Raw genomic sequence first — 26,507 nt, 5'->3', positions numbered from 1 at the left:
GAGCACACACAACTCTAGAAGATATCATATTTACTACCCAAACACACTGACTTTTAGATGGAAATACCATCAGTTGTCTCTGCCCAGTTCTATTGCAGATCTATTAATCATATCCACAAGGATTGCCAAAATGGCAAGGCTCTCTTCGCTTTTCAGTTTATACAGAACAGAATCATTTACATAAAGTCCTTAAGGCAAATAACTGTTGGGGCTCTAATTTATATCTGATCGAAAATTAGCCGTCATTATGCGCTCCATTAGCAGCATCTTTAATGTGCTTCTAAGCACCATTTGTCAAGCGGCTTGTTAATATCCTTCAAGTCTTTAAAGTTGAGAGCTCATTAAAGAGTGCGCTCTGTTATTGATGTAATTTAGATGAGTTTGGAAGAGCAAGTACACCATGCCTTGAATGGGCAACCTCCAGAAGCCAGGGCAAGGGGGCATTTGGTGACCAAGTTCACTATGAAGGATTGCCCAGAAGCCTTCATGCTTCTTTGACAGCATGTCTCTAGGTCCTGCAAAGGTGTTTTTGAAGGCCCACCCCCTGACCAAGGTGTGAGTCATTCATTTCTTTGGGAAGGCCTATGTTTATCTTCAGTGTTTTCTTTTTTTCTCATCAATTCGTGTTTACTGTGGCTCACTGAACCTTATGGGAAGGGGCGGGAAGTATAAAAAAATGGACCCTAATATAAGGTCCTTCATGTGAGAATTTGCCAGTTTTCTTTTTTTTTTTTTCTCTCTTCACACCCCCATCCCTGTTTTAGTGCCTACTTGTTTACTTCCTGAGGGCTGCCCTGTATTCCACGGAGTGGAGGAAGTGAATATCCATTGAGAAAACCATAGGCTGAAAGACAGAGATACTGCCCTTGAACCTATTTTGACTGAGGTACAGTAAACCCGCTTAATTATGTACATATTATTACATTATCTATCAACCACCCCATCAGAAGAGCATAAAGGCCAATAAATTACCTCAGTTATTTATCTAAAAATCCATATATTTTGTCATTTTCTTTCTGGAGGAGATTATGTTAGTGTAACACAATAAAGAAAACCATTAGCACAGCCAGAAAATTGCAATTGAGTGCAACAATAATTCCACTAGCAGGAATAAATAACAGTTTAGAAAGCTGCATTTTGTCCTGGGTTTTCTGGTAGGTTGTACCAGCCTTCCTTTGATTCAAGTCCTGAGTGTGTCCGTGAATCCTGCAATCAGGGGTTTAGTAAGATTTCGTACACCTTCCCCCCACCCTTCTAAATCTTACATTAAAAGAACAACATTCAAACCATCATGATTTTTGAGCCCCACTTCTATCTGCACTCTAAATTCACTTCCCCTCCTGAGACCTTCTGGGGACTCAGATTAATGCAAGATAATGAAAGACACTAGGCATTTTATTCTCTCCTCTAAATTTCCAAGATTCTTTCAGCCTTAGGAGCTTGTGTGAAGATGGCTCTACTTTATCAGATTGAATAAAAATAAAAGCAAGAGTTTAGGAACTGGATGGGGGTGGGGTTGGTCCAGATACCTCAAAGTCTTCTTTAAACCCCTCTCCCCCCTTCACCTCCCTCTTAGGGAATCATCTCATTTCCATCATTTGTTGAACAGCTTATTCTTGCAGTCCACACCTTGAAAGAGTTTATTACTCACACATGGAGAAAGAAGGGAGAAAGAAAGATATAATAAGATCAATCTAAGGACATATTGAGGTCATATAACAGCACAAATATTCTCAAGTGCTCTGTATAATGTGCAGTGGGGATTTTGGGCAGTTTTATTGTGTGGTAGGATCCTCATCTCCGTTGTTTTTTACAGGATTCCTCCAGGCTAAAGTAATAAAGCGAGTAATTAGAATGCTAAAGACAGATGTAAATAACAGGAATGAGACAGCGGTGACAGATGAGCGGCTGGGTCACGAAAGAGCCCAGTTGGTGGAAATGACACCGCTCCCTCGCTCCCGATCCCCTCCCCCACGCCGTTCCCTTTTTCTCTTTCGGCCTCTTCTCCCTCCCAGCCCGTGGCCTTAGGCGGCCGACCGGGGACACTCGGGTCAAAATTGCCTTCGGTAGGAGCAGCGTGGCTGCCGTCCGCGGAGGCCGCGCGGGGAGCGTCCCGAGCCTGGAAAGCCACGGGCTCCACCACGGATCGGCAGCGAGGTGGGCGCCACTCGGGCGCCTGGGCCTTCCCCGGGACCCCTCCCTGGCCGCCGGGACTTGCGGGTCACCTCAGTCCCCGGCCTCGCGGCCCGCGCCCTCTCCAGCCCCCAGGCCCGCAGCCGCGCCGGCGCCTCCCGCCTGCGCTCTGGCCACGACCTGCGGGGCATCACCAGCGCGGTGACTGAGCGCGGCCCCGCTACGTCCTCGCAGCAGCCCAGCTGTGCCTTCGGCCCTTTGTTGCCTTTGCTCCCAAACCAGGGCGAAGAGGCCCCGGAGGTGCCTTCACCTCCCACTTGGGCCCAGGAAGCCCGGCAGGCCCGTCTTTGGCGCCCCGGCCAGCCGCAGGGCTGCGGCCCCAAACCTGGGAAGCGGCCCCAACCTGCCAGGTCTGCGCCGGGGTCCTGAAAGCCCTTTTCCTCCCGTCAGTCCGACGCTGAGGAATGAAGTATCATAGGGCTTCATTTGACTTCCTCACCAAGACTATCCCTCCGGAGCTAGCCTTTCCTGATGTAAACTTCACATGGACCCCGGTAGATCGGGACAAAAACAACTAACTCCCCATGCCCTTTGACAAATTTGCCTTTCCCAACCCTGACCTACCAGCGACTAGGCTTGTAGGAGAGCAAACACGATGATTCCTAAATGAATGAGCTTCATTCCCCTCCCAACAATTTAAATAGACTGAGCATCGTGGTCTCGGTTTGTTATTTGGAAATTTAAAAGTGTAAATGTACTTAACCACAGTCTTTGACATTAGAGGAAGAAGAATCAGGTCTGAATCAAATCTCTTAACAGGTCCTTTAGTTACTAAAGCCCCATAGGTAACTTTCTTGATCTGGTTGCCAGAAAGCTTGTCTTAGGCCTACTTATAAGGAGCCATAGTCCTAAGATTGGGGCCTATTCAGGTTTGAGGGGTTATTTTAAGGAGGATGCTAATTGTAGCAATGTTGCTGCCTTTTGGAATGGATGTGGTTAAGAGTACGCAGAAGTGACCATGCATCACCTTTCTATGTTAGCTTTAGAGGATCAAATGCCTTTTTTAAAGCAGCAGTACTCTTCAAATTACAACACATATGCATCAAACAAATGAAAAAAGCCAGAGTGAGTTAGATGAGGCCAGGAGGCAGCTCTGATCTCCCTGGTACTGGGTTGGTACTGGGAGCCGGTACTAGGATAGGTTAGCAGGTGCTTATGAAACACAGTGTTAAGCATGTCAGCTGAGGAATTTCTCTATAACTTCCTGGATTATTAACCTCAGGGGTATGCCTACCAGTCGAGGTAGATAACCATTCTTTCAGATTTTTAAAAGAGGCTAGTAAATGAGTAGGGCAAAATGAGAAATACATATTTATCAATTTTGGCTTTAATTTTTAATACCTACTTAATAAGTATATTTTCACAATTTGTATTGATACATGCGATAGATGCATGTCTTAACCTGTTCCCCACCTTATTTAGACCGATTATTATTTTGGTTTGCGTTAACTATTTAATTTAATTTTATTTTATTTTTACAGAAAGAGAACATGACAATGGGGGAGAGGGGCAGATGGAGAGAGAGAGAGAGAGAGAGAGAGAGAGAGTAAATTAAGCAGGCTCCATGTTCAGTGCGGAGCCCAATGTGGGGCTCAATTCCACGACCCTGGGATCATGACCTGAGCCGAAATCAAGAGTTGGATGCTTAACTGACTGAGCCACCCAGGCCCCAACATTTTATTTTTAAACAACTATCTCTTCCTAAAAAAAAACAACAAAACAAAATAAAACAAAACACTGGGGGATGGCTATGGAGTAGTTATAAAACTGGTGATGATAAGCACTCTTCCTCTAAGGTCTTAGGTAAAATCTATTAAGTCCGATTTTTGAGACTTTTGTTAAGTCTTTATTTCATAAAAGTAAAGTATTTCAGGTATGCCTGAAATATCGGCATTGGTGGGTATTGATGAGGGATCACCATAGAAATCATGGAAAATTGGCAGGCTCTTCTGGATGATATGCATGTTTCTATCGCTAGTAACTAGAGGTCTGATCCATTAGAGGACTGATCTTGGAAAATTGAATTGGGCCTAAACCTAATGCCTATGAAGATTAATGGGTAAATTTCTGCCTATGTGTAGCCTCAGGACTGAAAATGTGGGTGTGACCTAGAATTTTGATCTAGTCAGATCTCTGATAGCAATCTTCACTTACTCATGTGAGGAAGCTTCATACGTGTTGACGAAGACTCAGACCGGTGCAGCTGGTGGTGGTAGAGGATAGTGGTGACAATAGTGCCTCAGAGAAGGTTCTGCTGTAAATATGTGGTATAGCCACCTGCTATACCTCATTGCTTGAATTCCTCATTGCTAAGGTAGCTATGCGACTGAGAAGGACTTAGAGGTCATGTCAGCTTGGACCGCTTCCGTAGGAGATGAGAATCACTTCTTGGTTTCCTTTTCTCTGTGTGAAGGACCTTTACTGTGGGCAGATCTCCCTTCTGTTACAGAAATTTCAAAGGTTAGGTTGTGATTTATTAGTGGGTAATGACTCAGTTTAGTGGGTTGTAACCAGCATAAAGAAAAAAATTTAAAAATAAAATACATTAGGGGTACCCGGCTGGCTTAGTCAGTAGAGCATGTGACTCTTGATCTCAGGATTGTGAGTTCAAGGCCCATGTTGGGTGTCGAGATTATAAATACATAAACTTAAAAAAAATTTTTTTAATGAAACACAATAGAAACAGTCAATGCAGACCACTTGTGAGAGCAAGTTTTGTTTCATGAAACTTCAGTTTTAGTTTTATTTATGTCTGTATGTTTATATTGGGCCATGGTATAAAATGTATTTCTTATTGTATGGTATTGTATGTTTATATTGGGCCATGGTATAAAGTGTATTTCTTATTTCTTATCTAAAACATTTGGAAACCATTGTTGTAGGCCTTACACTTGTCTTACCTTCTGTGAGAACTCTTTCTAGGTTATATCATTCCTTAACGGTGTATAGTTCTTTTTCCCATTACCATTTATTTATGCCACTTATTTGATGCTTCTCTGATGCTTTTTTGTGTCATAAATTTCACATGTGTACACGTCTTTTCTACCTAATTGAATTGAAACTTCTTCAAAGATGTATATGTTAGGCTTCTCTGTATACTTCATGGCTTCTAATGTGGTGCTGAACACATGATACCCCGTTGACACATGTAGATGGCTGATTATGCGCTTAACACAAGTAAGCCAGATCTCAGCTCACACGCCACTTTTTCAGGGATTCAGTTTTTTGTTTTTTGTTTTTTTTAAATAAGAAGTTTACTTAAACAACAAGATGCTTGACCTGAAGGGAAAACTATCTAGGACTCATTTCCTTTAGAGTAATTTAAGGGATGCCTATCTTAACTTGTTCACTGCCTCCACTCCAGGCTAGATCATATCTCCCTGTTATTGGCTCTCATAGCACTATGTAATGCCTTCTTTAAAAAAAATTTTTTTAACATTTATTTATTATTGAAAGACAGAGAGAGTCAGAGTGTGAGCAGGGGAGGGGGAAGAGGGAGAGGGAGACACAGAATCTGAAGCAGGCTCCAGGCTCTGAGCTGTCAGCACAGAGCCCGACGCGGGGCTCGAACTCACACGCTGCGAGATCATGACCTCAGCAGAAGTCGGACGCTTAGACTGAGCCACCCAGGCGCCCCTGTAATGCCTTCTTAACACTTACTGGGGTTTGAATATAAATATTTGTGTGGCTAGGTGACTTGTATTTTCCACTAGAGTGTAAATGTCATTGAAATCGGCCAGATCTGTTGATCTCACATGTACCTAGCACAGTATCTGGCACATGGTAGACACTTAATCAATATTTGTGGACTGACTGATTGACCAACAGACTAAATGACTTAAAGAATGACCAGCAGTTCTGGCAGAGGCAGCAGGCCCTTTCGTGTTATCAGAAAGACATTTTGCTAATGAATATGAAATGAGAAGGGAAGAGTCAGATCTGATGATTTGAGGAAGATAAACTTTCGCATGGTGACATCTCGTTTTTTCCCCAATTATGCTAGCAGCTCGCTATTTTGGTTACTTGTACTTTGCTATAGAAATGGGTTCATGTAAGAAACGGCTATGTGAATCACATCTCTGCCATCTTTGAATAACTGATATGGAGAAAATGGATTCTATTGTGTGAAGCTCAGTTTGTGACCTACATAAGAAACCTCTCTTAGAACTTGTAAGCTGTTTCTCCTTCTTGACACGTGAGAGCTCTACCTCTGTGATTTCCCTGTTTGCCCTGGCTAATAGTGCAGGTCTAAGATTCGGGTTAAAATACCATAGGATTTCACTCATATGTGGAATTTAAGAAACAAAATAAATGATCACAAGAAAAAAAGAGATAGGCAAACCAAGAAACAGACTCAGCTATAGAGAACAAACTGATGGTTGCCAGAGGGGAGGTGAGTGGGAGATGGGGATTAAGGAGTGCACTTGCTGTGATGAGCACCGGGTGATATATGGAAGTGTTGAATCACTATATTGTACACCGAAACTAATATTGCTCTGTATGTTAGCTGACAGGAATTTAAATAAAAACTAAAAAAATACAATGATTATTTTTTCTAGGTATAGAATATTTATCTTTTTGTTTTCTCGGCCTTTATAACTTACGTTTTTGTTGTCATAATTAGTTAATTAATTAATTAATTAGATTATGTGCTTTCTGGCTTTATTACACCTATGTCAGCATACTGTAGAAAAAGTGGCGTGCATTGTTTTTGGTCTGGGTGCAAATTCTAAACAAATGTAGATTGTAATTTTTCCTAGCTATGTGATGTTAGAAAAGTAACCTCACTGTGCCTTACTATTCTCTTCTATAAAATGAGATCAATACTACTTTCCTTATTGTTTTAATTATTATCTGACTTACAAGTGCAGTGTTTAGCACATTTCAGGTACTCAGAAAATATTCTTTCTCTTTCTTTCCTTCTGTGGTGTGTAACTACAAGTCCATTTTGGAAGGAGGTAAGTAGGATCCATGAGAACAAAAGGGTTTGATGTGTTAAGTTACATTTTCTGTTTTTTTGAGAACTTAGGAAAATAATAATGTTTCTCTCAATTATTTCATCTACAAAATTCAGAAAATTGTAATTATAAATCACATCAGGGAATTATTTTTTTAATATTATTGATGTATAAATTATTTGAGGATGACCATGTATAGTCTCAAGGATAATCCTGAAAAGACTAGAAAGAGATAACCTGATGTGCTGAAAATGTCATTTCTAGTTTAAGTTATCAGGATTTTGTATTAATTAAATGTAGAATTGGTGTGGTTTTTTTTTACTAGTGTTTTAGGTACAAGTTTACCTTGTATTTCTTGAGGAAATTGAAGGTATGGTAATTCACATTCTCTTCTCTCCTGAGTGGTTACAGTTTACTTAGGAAAGTGAGAAATAGATACTGCTTCAGCTCTAGGGGCACAGCGCTAAGGTATTAGTAGTGGCTGCAGTCGTAAAAGCTCAGATTTAAACAGCAGCCACGTAGAACTGATTAGGTAGGCACACGGGCTTCTAGCAGAAAGGGAGAAGCAAGGTATCAGAAGCAAGCTGAATATAGAGGATCTAGGAGGTCGATCACCTGGGAATGAGAAACCAGTTTTTGATGTTCCAGGTAGGCTGGAATTCAGCATATAGAAAATGAAGGGAGTTCAAAATATGATACCATCACAGAAATGAAATGAACAAAGAGTACGTTTTCTCTAATTGCATTTATACTTTTTCGGCTTTATATAGGAATCTCAGGCTGAGGTGTATTCCGGAAGTAAGTGCAGTTTAGGGAATTCTACTGCTGTATTCATGGTTTGAATGAGATATGAGACCTTGTTTTCCCCATTATATGATCCTTTTTTTATACCAAGATTTCTGGAATTGTTATATTAATTTGTAAATTGAACATTTCAGTCATTTAACAAACTTTTACCAAGTTTCAGGTATTTTGAAAGATGCTGGGAATAAAAGACATGGTTTACCCTTGAAAAATGTACACATTTGGGGGGAGAAAGACACCTGAAGACAATGATGAGTAAATGATAAGAGCTGGGACAGAGACTTAAGGACAGAGGACTAGGCAGTAGAGAAACTGGAGCGACAGTTTATATTTCATGAGTCAAAGGTTTATACCAACCCCCTCTCCCCTTCCCCCTGTAACACACACCTTGAATTGACACAGCAGAACAGAAGGAAGAATTTTTCTTTGAAGTCTTTTTGGCTTATGTAAAACTATAATTATTTGGGTTTTTTTAATGCTTTTATTTAGTTTTGGGAGAGAGACAGAGACAAAGTGTGAGTGGGGGAGGGGCAGAGAGAGAGAGGGAAACACAGATCTAAAGCAGGCTCCAGGCTCCAAGCTGCCATCACGGAGCCCAATGAGGAGCTTGAACCCACAAACTGGGAGATTATGACCTGAGCCGAAGTCGGACACTTAACCGACTGAGCCACCTGGGCGCTCCAAACTATAATTATTTGTTAAAATCAAGTGGATAAATGAGATAACTGTAGTGGAAGTTCAAGGAAAGATTCTATTTTGCTATTGAACTTTATGTGCATTTGGGGCGCCTGGGTGGCGCAGTCGGTTAAGCGTCCGACTTCAGCCAGGTCACGATCTCGCGGTCCGGGAGTTCGAGCCCCGCTTCAGGCTCTGGGCTGATGGCTCAGAGCCTGGAGCCAGTTTCCGATTCTGTGTCTCCCTCTCTCTCTGCCCCTCCCCCGTTCATGCTCTGCCTCTCTCTGTCCCAAAAATAAATAAACGTTGAAAAAAAAAAATTTGAACTTTATGTGCATTTGAATTTCAGTCAGCGAACTTTTGATGCACTTTTAGGTTTACAAATGTTTGTTGTAAACATTGCTGAGCTCAATGAAAACAGAACGCAATCCATTACCCCTTATTGAGAATAGATAATCTTATGGTTTCTAGAAAACAGGACATTAGAACTAGAAGAAGAAAATGTTTCCTTTCCTTATTTTACAAGGATGGTGTGGTTTTATTTTTAGAATCAACAGATTTTTGAGAAATTTAGTTGGTTGCAAACTGAGCAAAATTGCCCTTTTACCCTTTTTGTGGAATTATATGATTGTATTTTCTGTACTACTGTTTCAAAGATGTTTCACATTTATTATTTGCAAAATGCATCAGTTTAATATTTTGAGAAAATGTATTTGGAAGTGAAACAGCCACTCCCTGCTTTAATGACTGTGGATGTGAACAATGATCATTTTGCAAGATGAGAAGCTCACAGTGGTAATAAAGCTAAGAAAATGATAGCATGTTAATAAGCCTCAGTTATCTGTTTAAAAGTCTATTTTTTTTTTTTTACTTTTTAAAAAGATTTAAATTCTACTTAGTTAACATACAGTGCAATATTGGTTTCAGGAGTAGAATTCAGTGATTCGTCAGTTACATACAATACTCATGCTTATCACAACAAGTGCCCTCATTATGTATCACCCATCTACCCCATCTCCTATCCACCTCCTTCCGTCAACTCAGTTTGTTCTCTATAGTTAAGAGTCTCTTGCAGTTTGTTTCTCTCTCTTCTTCCCCACCCCCACATCTATTTTGTTTCTTAAGTTCCACATATGAGTGAAATCATATGGCATTTGTCTTTCTCTGATTGACTTAGTTCACTTAGCATAATACATTCTAGCTCCATCCACATCATTGCAAATGGCAAAATTTCATTCTTTTTGATGGCTGAGTAATATTCCATTGTATATATAAACCAAATCTTCTTTATCCATTCCTCAGTTGATGGACTTTTGGGCTCACTCCATAGTTTGGCTATAGCTGATAATACTGCTATAAACATTGGGGGTGCATGTACCCCTTTAGATCTGTAGTTTTGTATCCTTTGTATCCTAATAGTGCAATTGCTGGATTGTAGGGTAATTCTATTTTTAGTTTCTTGAGGAATCTCCATACTGTTCTCCGGAGTGACTGTGCCAATTTGCATTCCCACCAATAGTGCAACAGGGTTCCACTTTTTCTGCATCCCCACCAACATCTGTTTTTTTCTTGTGCTGTTAATTTTAGCCATTCTGACAGGTGTGAGGTGGTATCTTATAGTGGTTTTGATTTGTATTTCCCTGATGATAAGTGATGTTGAGCATCTTTTCATGTGTCTGGATGTCCTCTTCAGAAAAGTGTCTATTCATGTCTTCTGCCCATTTCTTAACTGGATTATTTGTTTTTTTGGGTGTTGAATTTGATAAGTTCTTTATAGATTTTGGGTACTAACCCTTTATTAGACACATCATTTGCAAATATCTTCTCCCATTCCATAGGCTGCCTTTTAGTTTTATTGATTATTTCCTTCACTGTGGAGAGAGGTCCAAACACTTCATTTTTGGTTTTGTTTCCCTTGCTTTCAGTGATGTGTCTAGTAAGAATTTGCTCTGGCCAAGGTCAAAGAAGTCTCTGCTTCTGCTCTTCTCTGGGATTTTGATGGTTTCCTGCCTCACATTTAGGTCTTTCATCCATTTTGAGTTTATTTTTGTATATGGTGTAAGAAAGTGGTCCAGTTTCATTCTTCTGCATGTCGCTGTCCAGTTTTCCCAACACTATTTGTTGAAGAGACTGTCCTTTTTCCATGGAATATTCCTTCCTGCTTTGTTGAAGATGAGTTGACCGTATAGTTGTGGGTCCTTTTCTGGGTTTTCTATTCTTTTCCATTGATCTGTTTTTGTGCCAGTACCATACTATCTTGATGACTATAGCTTTTGTAATACAGCTTGAAGTCTGTCTGGAATGGTAATGCCTCCAGTTTTGTTTTTCTTTTTCAGAATTGGCTTAGATGTTCGGGGTCTTTTGTGCTTACATACAAATCTTAGGACTGTTTATTCTAGCTCTGCGAAAAATGCTGGTGGTATTTTTATAGGGATTACATTAAATGTGTAGATTGCTTTTGGTAGTATAAACATTTTAACAATGTTTGTTCTTCTAATCCATGAATATGGAATGTTTTTCCATTTCTTTATGTCCTCCTTAATTTCTTTCATAACTGTTCTATAGTTTTCAGAGTATAGCTCTTTTACCTCTTTAGTTAGGTTTATTCCCAGGTATCTTATTGTTTTTGGTGCCGTTGCATATGGGATCATTTCCTTGATTTCTTTTTCTGCTGCTTCATTATTGGTGTATAGAAATGCAACAAATTCGTGCACATTGATTTTATACTCTGTGACTTTGCCGAATCCATGTATTAGTTCTAGCAATCTTTTGGTGGAGTCTTTTGGGTTTTCTACATAGAGTATCATGTTGTCTGCATACAAAAAGTCTATTTCTTATTTGCTTTGAATATATAATAGTCTGGCCACTGTATAATAATCCAGTCCCCACATTTCCCAGCAGCTGGGGAGCTGGCCTTGACTGTCCATTGCCCTGCAGGGCTTGGCCAAGAGCCAGGCCACAAGAAAAGGCAGTGTGGAAGTCAGGTGAGGAGAATTAGTTAAGCTTTTAATTAACTCACGCTTTCCTATTGTGCGGATAAGTGTGGAGACTCAAACCTTCCATTATACCTCAAATGCTCAAACTAAGCCACATATTGACACAAGCAATAAAACAGTTCACTAAGCTTTAAGAAGGAGAGTAAAGAGGTGTAGCAAGGCTTTAAAGAGCTACTCAGCAAGAATTTGTATGGATATGCAGATGTGGGGCATCAAAGGCCTGGGAGTTCCTCTCTAGTCAGTGCTGCCACTCTTCTCAGTGTGGAAGGCATCGTGTTGTTCATGAAAGTAATAGGACATTTGAAAACATCCAACTTATACATCTGTATGTAGCTAACCTGGATACCACTGGACATATTTAATTTATTTATACCTATGGACTATTGTCCTGGAGGATGGTTCTTAGTCTGGGCATGTTCTAAACCTCCTTTTAAGTCCCCTAATTCTTATAGATCATCGTTTTGTATCATCATACACTTATGTGGCCCCTGTCTCTAAGGTCAACTTCTGAATTTTTAATGGTGGGTATGTTTATTGTTATCACATAATAAGAAGTCCTGAGAGACAACACTCTAAAGCTGGTTAATCTAATGTGAAATCAAAAGGTTATCCACTGAAGGAGAGGGACGAAGTAACTTGTTGCCTAGTGTAATACCAAGCCCCAGCTACACAGCAGAATTGGTCATTTGAGTCTCAGACTCTTCAATAAATGCAGACCAGCCAGGTGTGCAGGTAGGCAAAGTGGGGAGTCAAGGACATGATTGGCAGTTAAGTCAACTGCTTGGGGCTTCTGCTGGGAGTTTGGGGACACAAGTGAGGAGCACAAGTGTGTGTACTAAAGAGAATCTGATCTTCACTTACTGTCTGGGGGATTTAGTAGACATATGATATAAAAATGGCAAAAGGTAGAGGCAACTGGGTGGCTCAGTCAGTTGAACCTCTGACTCCAGCTCAGGTCATGATCTCACAGCTCGTGAGTTCAAGCCCTGTGTCGGGCTTTGTGCTGACAGCTTGGAGGCTGGAGCCTGCTTCAGATTCTGTCTCCCTCTCTCTCTGCCCCTAACCAACTTGCATTCTGTCTCTGTCTCCAAAATAAACATTTAAAAAAATTAGAAAACAAAAGATTTAAAAAATGTCAAAATGTGACTTACCTTGTGTTATTTTTCAAATATAAATGATAGACTTTAAACTGAATGAGATGATGACCATGTAAGAAATAAGGATAACATAAAAGCAAATAACTTATTACAAATATTAGTCACTATATTTGTACCTCTGTCAGACTTAGTTTCAAAGCAGTTTTTTGTGTTGCTGACTCTGAGGCTGAGCTCTGAGAGACCATGGCAAGGAAGTAGTCTGTTCTCTTTCAGCATAACTAGGATGGGTCAGCTGTTGCCTGTGCCTATTTCTGAAGCTGTCATTTCCCTGTTGCCCTGTCTTGCCCTATTGACCTTTTGACTAGAAGAGAATTCTTTTTTTTTTTAATTTACCATTTTAACCAGTTTTTTTAATGCTTATTTATTTTTGAAGGAAAGAGAAAGACAGAGAGACAGAGCATGAGCAGGGGGAGGGGCAGACAGAGAGAAGGAGACCAGAATCTGAAGCAGGCTGTCAGCACAGAGCCCGACATGGGGCTTGAATTCATGAATGGTGAGATCATGACCTGAGCCGAACGCCAAAGTCAGAGAGAGAGGAAGACAGGATCTGCAGTGGGCTCTGTGCTGACAGCAGGAAGCCCCATGTGGGGCTCTAATTCACAAATGGTGGGATCATGACCTGAGCTGAAGTTGGATACTTAATTGACTGAGCCACCCAGGCACCCTGAAGATAATTCTTAATGACCTTGCTCATCCTCCTGAGTAGAAATTTGAAGCATGATGTGACTCACAGTGCAAATGGGTTATGTAGAGGTTGGACAAGAAGGGGGATACGTGTGGATTGAGAATGGGGTAGGTGAGGTCAGTGTACATGGCCCAGGGTCAAGGGATAGGAAGGTCTGAACTATGGGGTAGGCTTGTGGAGTCAACTGCCAGACTTTGCCTTAATCTTAGAAAGAGTTGTTTCTGTTTCATTCTATGAAATTTAGATTCATCCTTAAAGAAACAGCTGACTTGCTGTGTAATGATGTTTGGTCTCTGAATGTTATAGATTTTAGGAAATTAGGGAAGCAAATATTCCTTCCTGTTATAATTGACCAGCTTATACCTCATTCTGTATGTTCCTTTTCAGTTTGTTCACTTACCCGGAATAGGTCAAGGACATTGGATCTGTATGGTATGCAGTAATATTTTGAAATAAATGACTGTTTTTGAGAAACATTTTATAAGTTTGGGAAGATCAGACGTTCAAAGAATCAAAAAACACCCATCTTACATTTAAATGCTTAAGTTTTATCATTTATTAAACCTCGAAGTTAATAGTTTTCATCATTAAAATTATAAATGTTTGTTATAAGAAATGTGGTAATAATGAAATATTTAAACTATGACATAATTATATAAAGGATAAAAGATTACTCAGGCCTCACTAATCAAAGTCTATTAACATTTTGGAGTTTTTTGTTTGTTTCTTCTTCTATCTTTTCTATCTACTTATTTTTACAGGTTTGTATATATAGATTTGTATTTTGCTTTTTCACTTAGGACAAGAATCCTGGAAGCAGACAGGCTCCAGGCAACAGGCAGTCTTCTTTATTATGGCAACATTATGCTCTGTTGTGAAGTTATAATTTACCTATTTGTTTTCCTTTTTATTGGGTCATGGAAGACTGAGTATGATGTTTGGTATATAAATGCTGTTATAGTATACTTCTTGATACATATGACCTCTGGGGTTAGATTCTGTTCTTAGCATGGATAGCAGTCATGAATTTACAGAGTCCTGATATATGTTGTCAAATTACTTTCCAAAAATCTAACAGTTCACACTTGGGACATCTGGACTTCTGTATGTCAAGTATCCCTTTGCTCCTCTTACAGTGGGAGTACTTGCCTTGTTTTGATCTACCTCACCAGATGATGTGACTGTGGGAACAAGGAGTGCTACCAAGCAGCAGCATATCTTCCCAGCTCTTAAGAGTTGATCTCATTGGGACATGTGACCCAACTTTGGCCAATCTGACTTCTTTCATTGAGTTTTTATATACTAATCATTGAAGTATTTTGTCTTCTGGGATTTCTAAACTGTGTGGATATAACTTGGAGCTACCTGCTGCAAAGATTCCTGACTTAGACTAGGAATCTCTCTGTGATTGGAGAGAAGAAGGGCAATACAAAGGGAAATTGAGAAAAGACACTGTGGGCTGGGGAAGGGTGGTTATGATGGGACAAGAAAGGAGGGTGGGAGGAAGAGGAGTGAGGAGAGTGGAGAAGGGAATGGGGAAAGAAGTAGAAGAACAGAGGAGAGAGGAGACAGTTGAGTTCTTCAATTCCTTTATTCCTAGAATTAATGGCATCCATGTCCTTTCCAGTTGCATGAGCCAATAAATTCTTTTATGTGGTTAAGTTAGTTTGAATAGAATTTCTGTAGCTTGTTTCTGAAAGAGTCCTAATATACATTCTCACTTTTTCTATAGTTTCAGTTTGTTTGTTTGTTTGCCTATTTAAAATAATTTTTTATTTAAAATTTAAAAAATGGTTTTTTTTAAGTTTATTTATTTATTTTGAGAGAGACAGAGACAGTACAAGTCAGGGTGGGGCAAGGGAGAGAGAGAGCATGAGAGAGAATCCCAAGCAGGCTCCGTGCTGTCATGGCAGAGCCCAATGTGGGGCTCAAACCCACAAAGCCACAAGATTATGACCTGAGCAAAAACCAAGTCTGAAGCTCAACTAACTGAGCCACCCAAGTGCCCTAAAGATTTTTTATCTTTAAGTAATTTCTACATCCAACACGGGGCTTGAACTCACAACCCTGAGATCAAGAGTTGCACATCTACCCATAGCGCCAGCCAGGCGCCCCTCTATAGTTTCAGTTTAAGTTAAAAATCTATGGTATAAATGTCCTATTCTACCATGCACTGATACCAACCGTTAATCATAATTAACATCAGTATTAATTACAATGCATATGCATGCTTAAACTAAAAGTCCTAAGTTGGCTAGCATTTGTATCAAGATTAGTGACAACAGAAATAAATACATTTTAAATGGATAAATGAGGTGTTGAATGAGTATTAAAAGTTTAGGGGACATTTACTCTTTACCTTAAATTTAATTTGATAGGTTTATAAGTTTTCTTTTCCCTCCAACCCTCTTTAAACTGTTAATTCTTAGGTAGAAAAATTCCAAGAAAAGATTGTTTTGCTATTATTGAACACTTGATTTGTTCATGAAAAAGAAAATCATATATTTATTTCCTTCAAGAGCATCCAATATGTTTCTTAGTTTTTTCTAATGTTTGGGTTGTATCTAGGACCATATTTGAGAGTACATTATATCCATTCCAACATGTCCTGAGATGCTCCCAAAGTGGGATGATTGATAGGTGTCATTGACTTGAGCAATTCCTACAAGTTTTCCATCATAAAGTAGATATGAAAAGGTCTCTAGGGTAAAAGGGAAGGAGGGACTTGGTTAAACTAGTTGGATTCTCAAAGCCTTTAAAGTGCTAATTTGCTAACACTCCAAAGGGAACTGCAAAAGGCCGAACATTTTTAAACCACGAGGAACCTTTTTCATTTCACATTTTATTGGCTACATGTTTGGTTTTGGAAATATAGTAGTAAACAGGGTAAGAAGCTGCTTTTCACAGAATTTTTATTACTTACAAGTCATTTGCTCTGCTGGAACATGACTACAAGTGAACACCCATATATCATATGCCCACATATTTAAAAGCTATACATTAAGCCAACAAATTGGTCAAATGTGTCCCATGCTCTTGCCTTGACTGATACATCTGCAAAATGAAAGCAGACCAAGCTTTCATTTAGAGTTTTTGGATTCCTTGGTGTGTTGTGATGGTGAAGGTAGAGAATGCCCCTGGCTCCCTGCTTCTGGGCCTCTTTCCCACTTCTCTTCCCCACCCAGAAGTGTTGCTTTGCTTGCCTGTTTGTGAACACCACAGTACCTTCAGCCAAAGTCTACCCCCTGCCCCCAGTGGGGAAAGCCACAGAACTGAGGGTGGTGGGCAGTAGGTAGGGTAGGGGTTCCCATATCTGGTTTGGAGGGTGGTACTGCTTACTACATTACCTTGCATATCCTTGTCCTGAGGGATGCGCTTTGGGAAACTGATTAAGTTCACCATTTTGAAGACAGTGACAACCTTGAGAAGATGGTACCATAGAGTTTTGGTTTAAATATAGCTCGTGTTGTCTTTATGACAAGAGGTGGATTAGAAGTTGAAACAGTTACCGTAAACGATTGGAATTATATTAAATGAATTTACCTCTCTTCCCGAAGCCATGTTTCAACTATAACATATTTGTTTTACATCTGGCAGTAATTGATAAAGACTTTTTTTTTTAACATTTATTTATTTTTGAGAGGGAGAGAGAGAGCCAGCACTGGTGGGGGAGGGGCATAGAGAGGGAGACAGAGGATCTGAAGCAGGCTCAGTACTGTCAGCACAGAGCCCCATGTGGGGCTCGAACCCATGAACTGTGAGATCATGACCTGAGCTGAAATCAAGAGTCAGCCGCTCAACTGACTGAGCTACCCAGGTGCCCCTTCTGCTAATAAAGACTTCTGAACTCCAAGTTCTGCCCAGAACATAAGCATTTGGTTCTGTAAGAAGTTGAGAGCTACCATTTAGTTCTTACTCAGTGTTTCAAAATAAGCAGCATATATTGTTAGTAACCTGAAATAATAGCAAATAATAGCAGGGAAAAGAGAAAATGCAGAAAGTTGACAGAAAAACTATAAAAGCACAGCCATCAGTGGCCATGTAGTATATAGGAAGAGTTTTACACCCCTCAATCCTTGCTCCATAGGACTTTGTGATAGCTTTATGGTTTCCATAGATTTAGAGTGAAATTATTTTTGTATTACTCTTTATTAAAAAAAAGATAATATGGCACAACGGATTTTTTATGTGTTAAATTCAAAAAATGTTTTGAGATAATGGCTCTTGTTATTAGTAATATTCACTTATGTGGCACCTAATAAGGAAATTAATATTTATAGTTGCTGAAAACTTCCAGATGAATGGCATTTACTAGCATGAAAATTACCATTCTTACACTTAAAATCCTGCATAACATGACCTATTTTTCTTTTAAAGGATGCTGTCCTGGGGCACCTGGGTGGCTCAGTCTATTAAGCGTCTGACTTTGGTTTCAGCTCAGGACATGATTTCATAGTTGGTGAGTTTGAGCCCCAAATTGGGCTCTGGGCTGACAGTGCAGAGCCTGCTTGGGATGTTCTCTCTCTCTCTTTCTGCCTCTCCCCTGTTCATGTTCTCTCTCTCTCTCAAAATAAATAAATAAACTTAAAAATTTTTTTAAAGGAGGCTGTCCTTCTTCAGCACTCTCCTACCCATGCTGCATGGAGTCCTAGGAAGCCTTTTGGAGAAAGGGTATGCTAGGGTTATGCTGGGGTGTACTGAAGGGCATACTAGGGTATACTGAAGGGTATGCTTGGAAGAACTCGTATCATCCTCTGATAAGGATTCTTTTGAATATTGGATGGGAGAATCATTCCTGCCCACCGATTGACCCTTTTTGGGGGGCTAGAACAGTTTTTGCTAAACAATGTTGACAGGCTGGATCATTGCTGATTGCATCTGACTAAAAGTTCCCTTCATTTTGTTTAGAATATGTGGCAGACATTTTCTGGAAGCATTTTGTGATCTTACTCGGGCAAAATGTTTACTTGCCAGTAGATTTAGTGAATGAGAGGGAAGAACAATGAACGTGCAGGCATTATGTATGTGCCCTGAATTTAAGTTGTTGACAGACATCAACTATGACAACACTATGCTACAGATTTCTTTATTTTCTGCAGTTGAGGTTCAGAGACATGAATTATACTTGATTGCACAATATCTCTTCACAGAAATTGTAAGGAGAATGGCATGCCCTAACAGTGCTTCTTTACACAGAACACCCTAGTTCACTGTTTCCCCTCTGGCTCTTCTTAAACAAGCAATTTATTCTCAACAGTTTTAAATTTAAAATCAATATTTCTAATACAATAGTTTTACACTTTTCATCTTTATGTATGGACATGTATTGGAAGAGAATCCAAATGAGTTTAAGCAGTAAAGACGAGGCTATCGATAAAAACATTCTAGGGAAGTCTATGAAAATGAAGTATTTCTGTTTATCTTTCAGCAACAAAAATATATATGGAAGGGCACATCGTGTAACTTTTATTCATTAATTAGATGTTAAGCAGTAGAATTGGTTTCGGGAAAAGCAAGTGCATTAAATTTTGTGGTACAAATTTTTAAAAATCTACGAAAGTATACATTTTGATGTCTAGCTTTCACTCATATCTTTATTTTCCCTATTACCCCAACCCACTTTTATTAGACTTTTGTATATCCTACCACTGTTTTGTTTTTTAATTAAATTAAATTTAAAAACTTTAAACTTTTTTTTAAACAGTTTTTGGTTTACGACGAAATTGAGAGAAAATTACAGAGATTTCCTATGTATCCCTGGCCGCCACACAGGTGTAGCCTCCTCTATTATCAACATCCTCCACAAGAGTGGGACATTTGTTACAAGTGATGAACCTCCATTGACACATCACGATCATCCAAATTCAATAGTTTACATTAGGATTCACTCTTGGCATTGTACCTTCTATGAGTTTGGACCAATGTATAATGACACACATCCACATTATAGTATCATCTAAAGTATTTTCATTGCCCTAAAAATCCTCTGTGCTCTGCCTATTCATCCTTCTCACTACCCCCAAGCCCTGGTCTCTTTATTGTCTCCATAGTTTTGCTTTTTCCAGAATGTCACGTAGTTAGAATCATATAGTATATAGCCTTTTCAGATTGGCTTCCTTCAGTTAGTAATATGCATCAAGGTTCCTCCATGTCTTTTCATGGCTTGATAATTCATTTCTTTTTTTTATTGGTGAATAATATTCCATTGTCTGGATGTACCAAATTAATGGAGAAAAATTTAAGTAGTACCTCAATGTAAGCACTTTGAGCAACTTCTGGAATCCCCAAATAAATTTTCTCTGCTGTTCTACTGAAGCATGCCATCAATCAAGAGTGCTCAGTACTTACTTCATTTATTTTTAAAGTGTTTATTTTTAAGAGAGAGAGAGAGCGTGTGCATGTGGGAGGGGCACACAGAGAGAGAGAAGCAGAGGATCTGAAGTGGCCTCTGTGCTGACAGCAGAAAGCCCTACACAGCTCTTGAGCTCACAAACCACAAGATCGTGATCTAAGCTGAAGTCTGATGCTTAACCGACTGAGCCACCAGGCGTCCCAGTATTTACTTTAAAAGAGCAATACACTTAAATTATTTTCAAACTACCGAGTGAATTTTTTAATTTGACATCCTACTTGTTTTCAAGTTTTGCCAATTATAAATAAAGCTGCTGTAAACATCCATGCACAGATTTTTGTCTGGACATAAGTTTAACTCCTTTTGGTAAATACCAAGGGTTGTGACTGTTAGATTGTATGGTAAGAGGATATTTAGTTTTTTAAGAAATTGCCAAACCGCCCCCCAAAACGCTGGCTGTCCGTTGCCACCAACAATGTGTGAGACTTCCTGTAGCTCCACATACTTGTCACCATTTGCTAGTGTCAGTGTTTTGGATTTTGGCCATTCTAACAGGTGCGTAGTAAAGCATCTTTTCATGTGCTTATTTGCCATCTGTATATCTTTTTTGGTGAGGTGTCTGTTCAGGTCTTTGGCCCATTTTTTAATTGGGTTGTTTTCTTATTGAGTTTTAAGAATTCTTTGCATAGGGGCGCCTACAAAACCCAAGAATATGACCTGAGCCAAAATCAAGAGTGAGATGCTAAAATCCACTGAGCCTAGATTAATTTTTTTTAATGTGGATTTTTAGTCATTCTAGTACCATTTGTTGAAAGGACTATTTTTTCTCCATTAAAAAAATTTTTAGTGTTTATTTATTTTTGAGAGAGACAGAGACAAAATGTGAGTGGGTTAGGGGCAGAGAGAGAGGGAGACACAGAATCTGAAGTAGGTGCTAGGCTCTGAGCTGGGTTCGAACTCACCAGTTGTGGGATCATGATCTGAGCCGAAGTCAGTCGCTCAACTAACTGAGCCACCCAGGTGCCCCTATTTTTTTCTCCATTGTATTGTCTTTGTTCTGTCAGAGATAATTTGACTATGTTATATAAGTGCATTTCTGGGTTCTCTATTCCGTTCTTTTTCTTTTTTCTTTCCTTTTTTTTTTTTGCCAATATCATACTGTCTTGATTACTGTAGCTTTAGAGTAACTATTAAAGTCATGTAGTGTCAGTCTACCAACTTAAAAAAATTATCATTTGTCAAATTTTGGTATATTATCAAAGGAGAATACCCATAGTTATCTGAAAAGACTGTTAAATACTTCATCTTTTTCCAAGTGAATATCTGTGTGGGGTTGGATTTTCTTCATATACTCCAAATAATATATTGCTAACAGATTTTTTTTAGTATGAAATTTATTGTCAAATTGGTTTTCATACAACACCCAGTGCTCATCCCAACAGGTGCCCTCCTCAACTCATCACCCACCCTCCTTTCCCTCCCACCCCCCATCAACCCTCAGTTTGTTCTCAGTTTTTAAGTGTCTCTTATGTTTTGGCTCCCTCCCTCTCTAACCTTTTTTTTTTTCCTTCCCCTCCCTCATGGTCTTCTGTTAAGTTTCTCAGGATCCACATAAGAGTGAAAACATATGGTATCTGTCTTTCTCTGTATGACTTATTTCACTTAGCATAACACTCTCCAGTTCCATCCACGTTGCTACAAAAGGCCATATTTCATTCTTTCTCATTGCCATGTAGTATTCCATTGTGTATATAAACCACAATTTCTTTATCCATTCATCAGTTGATGGACATTTAGGCTCTTACCATAATTTGGCTATTTGCTAACAGATTAAATTCAGAAGCAGTTATGAGAATCTAGCTGTGTTCTATTAAGCTTAATATTAAGTTCTATTAAAAATATTTGCAAAGTATAAAGAACTTCTCACTAAATTTTTTGTTTTGGAGAACAGTTATTTTCATAAAAGCGTGCCATTTGTATTAACATGTAATAGGTTTATTATGTAACTTTAAAATAAATACATATTTAAATTTTTTTTGCTTCAATTTTTAATATGGTAAGTATCGGTAAGTATCAATATATATAACCCACATAAACCAAAACTTTTGAGGTCATCAATAATTTTTCAGAGTCTGAAATCCCCTGAAACCAAAATGTTTGAGAAACATACTCTTAATACTCTGTTAGTATTGGGCAACTTGAAAGAGTGAGGTCTGAAAATCAAGGCCAGTTATTCATGAGGTTTATTTTTGTTATTTGCATGTTCTGTTCTGAGTCAATCATGTTTCCATTGCCACAAGTGGAATTTGTTTGCTTTAGAATAGTGCATCAACTGAGCTAAACTACTGTGAACTGGTCCTTCTCTCCTATTTTTACCATTTTGATTCCAGCTAGATGATTCCTGTTTATCTCAGTTCGTCTTAGGTCTTAAATAACCTTTAAGGTTATTATTCTTTATGGTTTTTATTCTTGTATTGTTAATTCACAATGAATTATGGGGCTTCAACCCACAACCCAGAGATCAAGAGTCACATGCTCTATTTACCGAACCAGCCAGAGGCCCCCTTGCCTTTTTTTTTAAAGTGAAGTTGACATTTTATTTTGGGGGGGGGGGGTTTGTTTGTTTGTTTTGTTTTTTAAAAGATTTTTTATTTTTTGAGTAAAGTCCAAGTCCATTCTGAGGCAGTGCTGTGACCCTGTTGGGGGAGTACATTGGGAATGGGATATGGCTGTGTGTGGTAGTTGCCTAGAGGCTTCTGTGAAGTTTTATAAATGGCAGTGGGGTATGGATGAGAATAAATCATCATTATCAACAAGAAGAATAATGATAACATGATTCATTTAGCATCTTTATATCCAATTTCTGTGGTCTTTTGTATGTGGGCAAATTTGAGTTTGGACGTAAAGAATTTTTGTATATACTTATATGGATTTGGGATAAGTTTCTGTCTAGGAAATGGATGTTTGATTACATATTTCCTTTTAGAGATGCACCCATGGTTTGGTATTAGCCTAAGTATTGGCCAAAATTTTTGTCTTTGGTTTAGCCTAAGGCTACTGGAGACCAAATGCCTACTTCAATTGTCATCCTAAATATTTGCAGAATCAGCGATGTGGTCGAATAGGTTACTATCACTATCACATCAAATCTGCATACGATGTTGTATACAATGCCAAAAACAGGAACAAAGCATATCATTAAAATTATTGCTACTATCTGAATATGCTCTTTCAAATGTAGATATTCTATATATGGTTTAAAATAAAAAATATGTCTATAGATTTAAAATGTTGAGAGTCTATCAACCCACTGAAATATAAATATAGGGGAGACTGGGTGACTCAGTGGGTTAAGTGTCCGACTTCGGCTCAGGTCATGACCCCCCAGTTTGTGGGTTTGAGCCTTGCATCAGGCTCTGTGCTGACAGCTCAGAGCCTGGAGCCTGCTTCAGATTCTGTGTCTCCCTCTCTCTGCCCCTACCCTGCTCATGTTCAGTCTTTATCTCTCAAAAATGAGTAAATGTTAAAAAAATTTTTTTAAGCTTTATTATAAAGAAAAAGAAAGAAATATAAATGTTATACAATGGGGCAATATTTAAGGACGATTGTGCAAATTGCTAACTTTCCACACAAAAATAATTGGAAGATTTTATATACATTTTATATACATTTTCTAGCATATACTAGCTAGAAAACAATAATATTATATCCTCTTAGAGTCAGTACATATTTATAAAAGTTAAATAATATAAGAAAGAATAATAGAAATCATATTGTGAGGATTAGAATTAGTCCTCAGAGTCGCATTAGTATTCAACTATTAATAAAAATAACCTTTCAAATTATTTTTATTTTATAGTTTTGTTGTTGCTGTTGTTGTTATTGTCGTTGTTTTAGTTACTTACTTCCATGAGGCCATGAGTCTTTCAGGAAAAAGTTCACTTTGGAAATTCTTCACAGCTTGAAGGATGGATGGAAAGCAAAATGTTAAGTTTGCTTTGTTAAAATTTCACAAGGTGGGAAAGCAACCCAAATCATGTTTAACACCTGTGATAAATCATCTTTGATGCAGGCCTAACAAAGAATATATGGAATCAAGGAAGACACTGTTAAAGAAAAATGAAAAACTCCTAAAATATGTTCTGCCAACCCGCAAGCATGCATCTATTTTGGGTCACGCATCAGGTATACGTGAACACAGGAGCAATCTTTCAGATGACAGTGCTGAAACATTTTTCTTTTATTATGTCAAAATTTAAAAAATTTACTGCTGGTCTTTATAATAAAATTATAGTAAAAATTACTTTTGGGTAAAATTCCAAGATTCTGACATCTGAGAAGTTCAGTCTATGATGGCAAACTCAGGTTTGGGTCTTTGTTTTGTCTGAACGTTGATTTTCACATTTGTTTATTTTGCATTACCCAAAATTTGGCGCACCTCTACGTCTTTAAAACATTACTCCTGCAGTGCAAAGTAAAAAAGGAGGAATTCACAATGCCACTAAGAAGGTTGGACATTTTCCTCTGTGTTTTTCTTTGCTGCTGTCTGTTTTGCTATTTTTTTCTTTTCTGGGACACGCTTATTGAACTTCTGTCCCAATGTTTATCTTTTTTTCTTACAGTTTTGTAGAAGTTCTTCATAAATTCAGTTTATTCTTGTTTTATTACTCAGTTTGTAACTTTTTCTCCACTTTGCTTTTGGTGTCATTTGATACACTAAAATTTTAAATTTATCAAATTTATCAGCATCTTTTGTTTGAAAAGTTCTTTTCTAACATGAGGTCATAAAAATATTCTCCCATGTGTTTTTCTAAAAGTTTGAAGTTTTTCCCATCACATCTAAATCTTCAGTCAATTTAGAATTAATTTTTATGTGTATATTAAGGATCAATTTTACTATTACTTTGAATAACCAATTCTTCCAGTACTTTTCATTGAATATAGTGTGTTTCAGTGATTTTCAGTGTCATCTCCAGTATAAGTCAAGGTTCCATTTGTGTGTGATTCTGTTTGGAGTCTCACTATTCTGTTCTATAGGTCAATTTCTCCCTTCATAAATGCAATGTTTAAAAATTACAATAGGGTTATAATAATCTCGATCTTTATGTGCAATAAGTGCTTTCCTCCTCCTCATTCTTCAATGATGTCTTGAGTATTTGTAAATTTTGCTTTTCCTTACAAATTAAAAAAATTTTTTAATGTTTATTTATTTTTGAGAGAAAGAGAGAGAGAGTGAGTGAGCATGCCCCAGTCGGGGAGGGGCAGAGAGAGAGGGAGACACAGAATCTGAAACAGGCTCCAGGCTCTGAGCTGTCAGCACAGAGCCCGATGCGGGGCTCAAACTCACAAACTGTGAGATCATGACCTGAGCTGAAGTTGGACACTCAACCGACTGAGCCACCCAGGTGCCCCCTTTTCCTTACAAATTTTAAAAGTAGGTTGCAATTCATTTGAAAATTCTGCTGTAGTTTTTGTTTTTTGAAATAAACTTTACATACAGTAAAACACAGATCTTAAATGTACAATTCAATGAATTTTGAAAAGTGTATGACCTTATGTAACCAGGAGCCAATCAAGATAAAGAATATTTCCATGACCTCAAAAAGTTCCCTTGTGGCCACCGTCTGTTAATTCCTATCTGCCAGAAACAACCACTGTTCTGGTGTCTATCATCAGAACTTAGTCCTGTGTGGTCTTCAATTTTAAATAAGTAAATCCATTTGGTATATACTCCTTTGTGTCTGGCTTTATTTTGTTCAACATAATGTTTTTGAAATTTATTCTTGCTTTGTGTATATCTGTAGTTAATTATTTTTTATCATTGAGTAATATTTCATTGTGGACACCCCACGATTTGTTAACCCATTTTACTGTTGATGGTCATTGGGCTGTTTTCATTTTTTGGCTGTTATGGATAAAGCTGCTATAAATATTAACATAAAAGTCATTTAAATTTCTCTTGGTAGGTATCTAAAAGTAGAATTCAAGGTTAATAAGGTAAGAGTATATTTAAATATATAAGAAACTATCAAATCATTTTTCCAAAGTGGTTGCACCATTTCACGTCCCATTGGCAATGCATGAGAGTTTTAGTTTTCCACATCCCTGCCCAATGTTAAGAGGTGTCAAGTTTTAAAATATTAGCTATTTTGGGGCACCTGGGTGGTGCAGTTGGTTAAGTATCTGACTCTTGATCTCGGCTCGGGTCATGATCTCACAGTTCATGAGTTAGAGCCCCACATCAGACTCTGTGCTGATGGCGTGGAGCCTCCTTGGGATTTTGTCTCTCCTTCTCCCTGCCCCCCTCCCCACTTGTGCATGTGCCCTTTCTCTCTCTCTCTCTCAAGGTAAATAGACTTACTAAAAAACAAAATATTAGCTATTGTAGTGAGCAGCATCAAGTAATACCTCATTGGTTTCTTTAATTTGCCTTACTCTGATGACTAGTAATCATTCATGGCTTATCGTCCATTCATAAATGTTCTTTTGTGAAGTGTTCTTTCATGTTCAAGTCTCTTGCCTATTTAACAAATTTGAATGTATGTCTTGTTACTACTGAGTTGTATGAGTTCTTTCTGTATTTTGGATATAAGACCTGTGTCATATATTTGTATTGTGAATAATTTTTCCAAAACTGTGTTTTGAATTTATTTTCAGAATAGTGTTTATTAACAATTGAAGGAGGGC

At 38.4% G+C, this 26,507-nt stretch overlaps 1 pseudogene; it reads left to right on the top strand.

Moving 5' to 3' along the window:
• Window positions 1–2,597: 2,597 nt before the first annotated feature.
• LOC122468937 overlaps window positions 2,598–26,507 on the top strand; it is a 31,058-nt pseudogene continuing 7,148 nt past the window's right edge.

Source organism: Prionailurus bengalensis, chromosome B1 (genome assembly GCF_016509475.1).
Source record: "Prionailurus bengalensis isolate Pbe53 chromosome B1, Fcat_Pben_1.1_paternal_pri, whole genome shotgun sequence".
NCBI lineage: Eukaryota > Metazoa > Chordata > Mammalia > Carnivora > Felidae > Prionailurus > Prionailurus bengalensis.
Note: the sequence above shows the minus strand (reverse complement) of the source record. Positions and strands in the feature narration are given on the sequence as shown.